Source organism: Pinus tabuliformis, chromosome 6, assembly GCF_031772625.1.
Source record: "Pinus tabuliformis cultivar Carrire ecotype Pingquan chromosome 6, CPIR1, whole genome shotgun sequence".
NCBI classification, from domain to species: domain Eukaryota; kingdom Viridiplantae; phylum Streptophyta; class Pinopsida; order Pinales; family Pinaceae; genus Pinus; species Pinus tabuliformis.
The window spans coordinates 1,576,074,481-1,576,081,761 of NC_142292.1; positions in this window are offsets into that span (position 1 = coordinate 1,576,074,481).

The window sequence follows — 7,281 nt, forward strand, 5'->3', positions numbered from 1 at the left end:
TACACCCCCAAGTACACTCTCAACTCATTGACTAGACGAGGAGCGGTTCTCCCAACAAACCTATCTTGTGTGTATGATGCCAACTGGCGTATACTCTACAAAGACCAAGATAGGGTGAGCTACTACTCCAACCCTATGGGTAAAAAATAGGGGTAACTCCCTATTATCTAGAGTTCCCTCAATCCAAGGATCCCTCCATCTCAATTCCTTGCTGGGGCCTGACCCAGGTTCAGAAGTGATTTAGCCAAACAAATCTGAAACTATCGGCCCTTTCGACAACACTCCTCGGTGCACGGACTGAGGTCTCACTTGAGGTAGTATGGGAGGGTGCTGGAACCAAGTTTCTGCACACTACATATGTCTTTATGAAGTCGAAAACATTCACGAACCCAACCTGCGTGCTTGCTCTGCGCAGCCATCTATCCTTCGTGACTTGGGCGACTGTTTCCGCATAGTTTTGTAAAAGGCACGATGATGTGTTGTCTAGATATGTTATCCCTAATATGCTTATTATTATAGATCTTAACTTAATTTCATATACCAAATATTCTCATTAATAATTCAACATTCATAGCAAGTGCGTGCAATCATAAAACCGTAAAGAGATGCATAAACATAACAGGGGCATAAGAACATGGTATTTCAGAATCAACTTATCTTTTATTAATCCTCTATTTAGATACAATCCCAACTCTACCCTCCACACTCAGCTGCCGGGGTCCATGCACACAGCTGCTGACACTACCAGGCCTGTATGGACATAGTTGCAGAGCCTCTCACTACTACTACAACCCAAGAGTCAGAATCACAGACTCAGAGCGAATTCCTCATTCAAAAACCCATATTACTTCTCAAAGCTAAGAATCCTTTTACAATTAGAGCCTCACTCTATTTATACAATCCCATGGTCCATGGATCATGGGTAGGCCAACACATTCTATATTACATTACATTAATTTAGGGCAAACAACCTTAGACTCTCATGCTCCGTGCCTGCATTTCGCGTAGTCTTTACATTACACTTTTACCAAAATTAGGGCTTCAAGCCCCAAAACCATACTATGGAGGGGATCTGCTACTTGACTGGCCCCCAACACAATCATCGTGACTCGTCTCGAGTCACTCGGCTAGTGCAGTGATCTTCGCATAGAGTCCATCCAACAACTTCTACACTTAGCTTACATCTGCAACACATTCTTCCAATGTCCACTGTATCAGTTGTGTACGAATCTCTGATGCATCATTATTAGGGGAACCTTATTGCCTTAGCACATATGTACCCTGCATCTGGGCTAGCTTTCCCTTGATCGAGGCAGTGACCGTGAATGCTTCGTTAAGCCAAGGCTAGATGTGCACTTTAAGCACTACTTCTTTCTGGCGTGCAACGTCCACCTGTTCCTTTAGAGCCTGGGCCTCCTTTATCTTGACAAGTCATTGAGTAAGTGCGACTGTCTGTGCGATCCCCCGAATATTTTCATATGCCTACTGTAATTGCCATGCTTTTGTATCCAGACGTTGTATGGTTGGATCTTCCTGCAGGGAGGTGAGCATGAGGAGGGACTGATCCAACAATCATGTGTAGTCCTGTATGGAGTGCTCTATTGCTTCCAACCCTGATTGAATGTTGCATTTGGTCTGCTCTTTGACTTCCACGGGTGTGTGGGTTGCTCCTTCAGTCGAAACTAAGCAATCTATAGGTTCAGCTCCAACTGAACCTTCGCAACCTCCTCCTGGGCCTTGCAAACTCCAACCATTAGTTAGTGAATATTTTATGTTGTTGGGAGTACCACCGACACGGCAAACTCTGGTATACTACTACAGGCCTCATCGATGGCCTGTTCGAATCCCTAGGTTTATGCGACCAGGTTGTCGTGCTGTAGGCTGAGATTTTCTAAATTTAACTTCTGCTCGCTCAAGACCTAGAGGGCACGACCCTCCCTGGCGCGAAGCTCAGTAGTTACCCCATCCTATAGTTGGTATAGAGTTTCTCTGGGAAGGGCGGCCAAATTCAAACCCCAACCCTTCATTTGACTGGCCGTAGCCCTGTCGCCCTCGGCAGCTACTAAGACTACACCTTCTAGTAATACAAAAGTGTTCGTGGTATGGGCGCGCAACATCAGCTCAGTTTCGAATGTACCTGCCACAACGTGTGGTGCTATCATTCTTGGGGGTCATACCTGTAATCCCTATAACTGCGCTCTGAGTGCCTGTAACACAGTTTTCTGCTCCGTCATTAATTCTTGAAAAGCATCCTTCTTGACATCGTGAACTGTTTCACCAATGTCAACAAGGTCTCCCTCAGTGAGCTGGATGGGGTCAGCGGAGGTCTTTGTTGCCTTTGTCTTTTTCCGTGAGGCTAGCTTCTCATGGATGCGCGACCTCTTCAGTTGGGTTGATTTTGGTGTAGGGTCTATGCGTTCCTTTGTCTCAGCCTCCCCCTGTATGTCTTGCTCCATGGACATTTCCTAGCCTTCCTCAATCTCTTTGGTGGGCATGGTTGTGGTCTATACCGTCTGTGCTACCACTGCTGCCTCAACCTCCCTTCTCTCCATCAGTTGCGTGATGCGCAACTTGGTATCCTTCCTTCGCTGTTGTGCTACGATATTTTCCATTTCTGCCAATTCTGAGGTGTGCCACTCTAGAGGCCAAGACTCCATTACCGCAAAGATCGCATCATCTATTGTGATGAACGAGAGCTTTGCCCATGTTCGTGCAGGATCTTTGTGTGCCTGGATCTACAGGTTATGAATATCCGCCTTGAATTCTGCCACACTTTGTAAGTTGTTATGGACTGTAGGGGACAAGCGTAGCCTACAAATGATCCATATTCATATGCTCACCTCTACAAACACCCAAAACACCTTTATCATGCGAATCCTCGTCACGTATTTCGTTGCCCAGAGTGAGGTGTACCTCACAGCTTCAGGTAGGTCACCTTCCACTGTGAGAAACTAGTTGTCTTCCAGCAGCTCCCCTGCAACCAACAAGATGGATAAGAGCAACCACGCATAGTGGAAGGTCTTACCCTACTCCTAGGCCTCTCTATAGTTTGTCAAAAACTCGTCACAGAGGAACTGCACCCAGTTGAACTGGACGCCCTCTGCGCACTGCTCTACCAATGCAATTACAGATGCTGGCACTTTGTCAGCATGTCATTTCCTCATTATCTTTTCAGCCAATAACTGGGTGGCTATGCACAGCCCTTGGTCCTTGATGCTTTCTATTATGTACCCTCTCTTCCTCTTCTCCATCTTATATTTGGCCTTCATAGCTTCTGTGAGGGCCAAGTCGTTACTCTTTCTTGCTATAGCTGCGAGGTCATTTCCTTTGATGGGCAGCTGAGAAATCTGGTGAATTAAATCAGCCATGATGGGAATCTAATCCTTTAGCGAGAGACACCCATCATGTACTAGGCATAGTAGCTGCCGAATGATAAAAATTGTGATGGGGTATCCATCATAGATGTAGTAACCCTGTCCTCTCAACACCACGTAACCATTTTTGCTTCAGTAATTGCTCCGCGGCCAACTATGGAAACTTATCGCTATCCATGAGGTCCCAGTCTTCGAACTTCATATCAGGAACTCGTCCCATCGGCATACCTTCAAACCTTATATCATCCGGAAGGAGCGGGTTCTAGAGTGCACTCTTCATGGCCTCCAGGTCCTTCGTTATCTTGGCTTTCCCCTTCCACAGGGGGATGTAGGGGGGTAATTTTATCGCCAAAGGAACTTGGGAGACATTATCCACGTCATCATCCTGTGCTTCAATTTGGATGATCAAAGCTCACACATCTTCCTCCTCCTCCTCTATTTCAAGGGTGGCAGCTTTGCCCTTCTCTGCCATTGACAATTTACTCAACGGGGGGTTTTGTGGTGATACTCGGACTAGCCCCATTGTTTGCTTATCTTTCTGTGGTCGTGGTGTGCATGGTGACTTAGGAACTTCTGGTGTAGCTGCCACCTCTCCAGCATCCTCCTAGACCATATGGGGCTCCGGGGCAACTTCCGCGAATCGCACACAGCCACCATCATGTCTGCAATTGAGAGTGGTAAGAGTACACGGTGCTCAGTGCTCTATACTTGCTCAATTCTCAAAAAACCAAGTTTTTCCCCATGGCTAGACCTGATGGTATTATAGCAACTTTTGAATTTGAATTCGACCCTTCCCCCAATTGTCCAAAATCTAGCTCTTAATCTTGACGATCCCAAATCTAGTTGTTAATTCGTATCTTAATTTCCCACTGCCTACTCCTTTTTGTCTTAAATTGGACCTCTTGTCATGAATAGTGACACCAACGGTCACCTCCCAACCTATCTATGCAGCAGCATGACTACCTATGTGCGACCGTGACCTTGTGACATACCAATCCTGCGTGCAACCTCCTTTTCGTGCAGCTCCCATACAGACTCTTTTATAGTCTCGCACTCCCTTTCAACTGCTTGTAGCGCTGAGACTGTGCTTCCTACAGATAGTCAAGTGGTCACACCCATGATGCGAGGCTTCAAGTCACCTTTCAACCCAGTCCACGGGCCTCCCTTAGTTACCCTCGCACCAGTCAGTGCCTCGCGTTCTTCCTTACGCAGTGTGCTCCGTTGGTTACTTTGTTTGATAAGGTGTGGTTACAGCCATGGTAGCAAAGCTAGAAATTCTTGGTGACACTCTTCTAATCTGGTGGTATGGCTGCCCGTACCTTGTCCTGTCCTTCTGTTGACGTGACATGTTTGTGCGATTTTGGTCTTCATTTTTTTGATATCTGCGTCCATTAATATGCTTTCCTGCTATAGTCGTACCCGATATTCTTCGAGTTCACAAAGCTCAAAGTTCCCTCGCCGAATGGCTTCTTGAATCTGCATATGTTTGTCCTTGGGTGGCTGCATACTTTCTTCACTCTAGTCCTCACGTGCTGTGCCAGTTATTACGTGAGGATTCTTTCCCAAAGCTATGGCCTCAACTCTCCTCATTGTTTCCGGAATCATTCCCATGCTCAGGTTCTTGCGCATGGCCTCATAGGCCCATCAGACCACTGGCACATGTAGGTCCCAACCAGTTCATTCCACCTGGTAAACTCTGTTCATGATTCCGCATAACGTTGTGAATGCACTGATGTGGACTATTTGTGGCATGCATCACTTTTCCTGCTACCGCGTCGGGTTCTAATTTTCGATCCTTAGTCTAGGGTGTGCTTGCACAGCACATGTCTACACCCATTGACATAGGTGGGCACACAAGCTGCTTCATCTTGGATGCTCAACTCTCATTCGACACTGGGGACTTCCAAACCGTAAGCACATCTGTCTTCTACATTTGTGCCAATTTCCAATAGTCTTCTGATGTGTATTCCACCATTGTGTAGGTGTTGTGTGCAATGCCCATTCTAGCACGTCATACCACTATTGTTCTGGTATTGCACTTTAAAATTTGTCCAGAAATTCATTGACCGCTGTTACTCCATCATATGCCAGTAGTTTCCTTGCCTCTTTTGTCACCCAACGTAGGGATCTAGTCATCATGTTGCAATTTAGTGTCGTCACCTCGTGCAACCAGTTCTGTCTGTGTTCTACTTCCTCGTCTGAATCCAAAGTGTAAGAGCTATCGTGCTCCCCCGAGATTCTTCCATCCGTAGTCAGATTCACCCAATCCTGATCCTACGCAGTTATCTGGTAAATGAAATCCATCTCATCATCGCTTTGATCATCGTGTACTGGTTCAATGTAGCACGCTCCTTCAGCTGGGTCTAGTGGCACTACTACACGTAGGGGCTTTTTCTCAAATATCATCTTCTACTTCTTCAAATTGATGACTCCATTCATCTTGGTGGCCCAGTCTATCCCTAGCAGTGCAGGATACAGATTTCTATGATTGACAATCTCTGTCACTTCAAATTCTGTTTGTGTGCTCACGCCTTCAATATCGACTGTTACTCCTTGCAATCTTCCCATGGGCACGTTGTTCTATTGGTTCACCATTCATAATTGAATAGGGTACCACTACAACATAAGCATGCCCATGTGTTCCCAGGTTTGCTTAGGTAACACATTCATGTCGGACCCCAGGTCCAAGATTACCTGATAAATTTCGTATTCACTGATTTGCATCGTCAATCTCACCTCCCTTCCAGTGCGTAATTTATGCTTTCCCAGTTTCCAAACTACACGTGGTTCACCAAACCTGCACACCTAGTGATCAACTCTTGTAGTCCTTTAACTGCTCTATTATCACACAACAATTTCATGCATGTCTCCAAAAAGGTAGTAAGCATAGAAGGATCCATCCTTGCCTCTGGTTGATCCTTACTACCTAATGAGGAGGCCTCTACGAAGCTCTTCTTAGCTTCCATGAACGTCTCCCTTACGCATCTTGCGAACCCATGTATCTTCCTCAAGTTGCTTCCCCTTATCTTCCCTTGTAGTCGCACCACTTCTGAGCACGATATTGACATTTGGGTCTTCTTTGTGCAGTTCGGACCTAATCATTTGAATATTTTGAGTCGGAGTAGGCTAGAGTACCCCTTTCTCATGCATCTGTGCAATCAGTGTCGGACAATCTACCATTTCATCATCAAATTGTGCATAGTATGAACAGGATACTCTCATTGGGTTGGTACAATCATGAGCGTAGTGCCCTGGTCCTCCGTAATTGTAATAGATTAACTGTCTGCGGCCCCTCCCTAGCCCCATTCCTCCTCGTCCTCAACCTCGGCCCTAAAATCCAGCACATGCCATCCCTGCGGCCAGGTCGAGGCCTCGTGTTTCTGTCTACATTCAATAGGCTGGGGTTCGCTCCATCATCAACTTGTAGTTGCGATAAGTATGCTTTTCATGGCCCACCAATCTACAAAAATTGCAAAACAATTGCTGGGGAGTCTATATATACTTCTACAACAAATGAAAGTTATCCGTCGTGTGCTTCCCCCCTATCTGATAGATCACCCCCCATAGTGCGGGTGCCGCAGTTGGCCCTTCCTATGCCTCTACTCTCAACGACATTGGTCCCCCTCCTGCCAAGTAGTTCATGAATAATGGATAGTGGTCTTTGTCATGGCCCTGGCCTTTGCATTTTATGCACCACACTTCGTCGCTCACCTCCGGTCGCGGTGCCCTATCCTAATTCAAGCTCTATATTTCTAGGCAGAGATTTTGTAGCTATGCATGGATTTGTTGAACTCCTAGCCCCAGATCCTGTATCGATGTTTCATGCAACCTCATCGCCATTTCCAATGCTTCGGCCTAGGTTGAAAGCTTCTATAGTGACAGCGCCGTCCTCAGGTGTGGTGTCAAA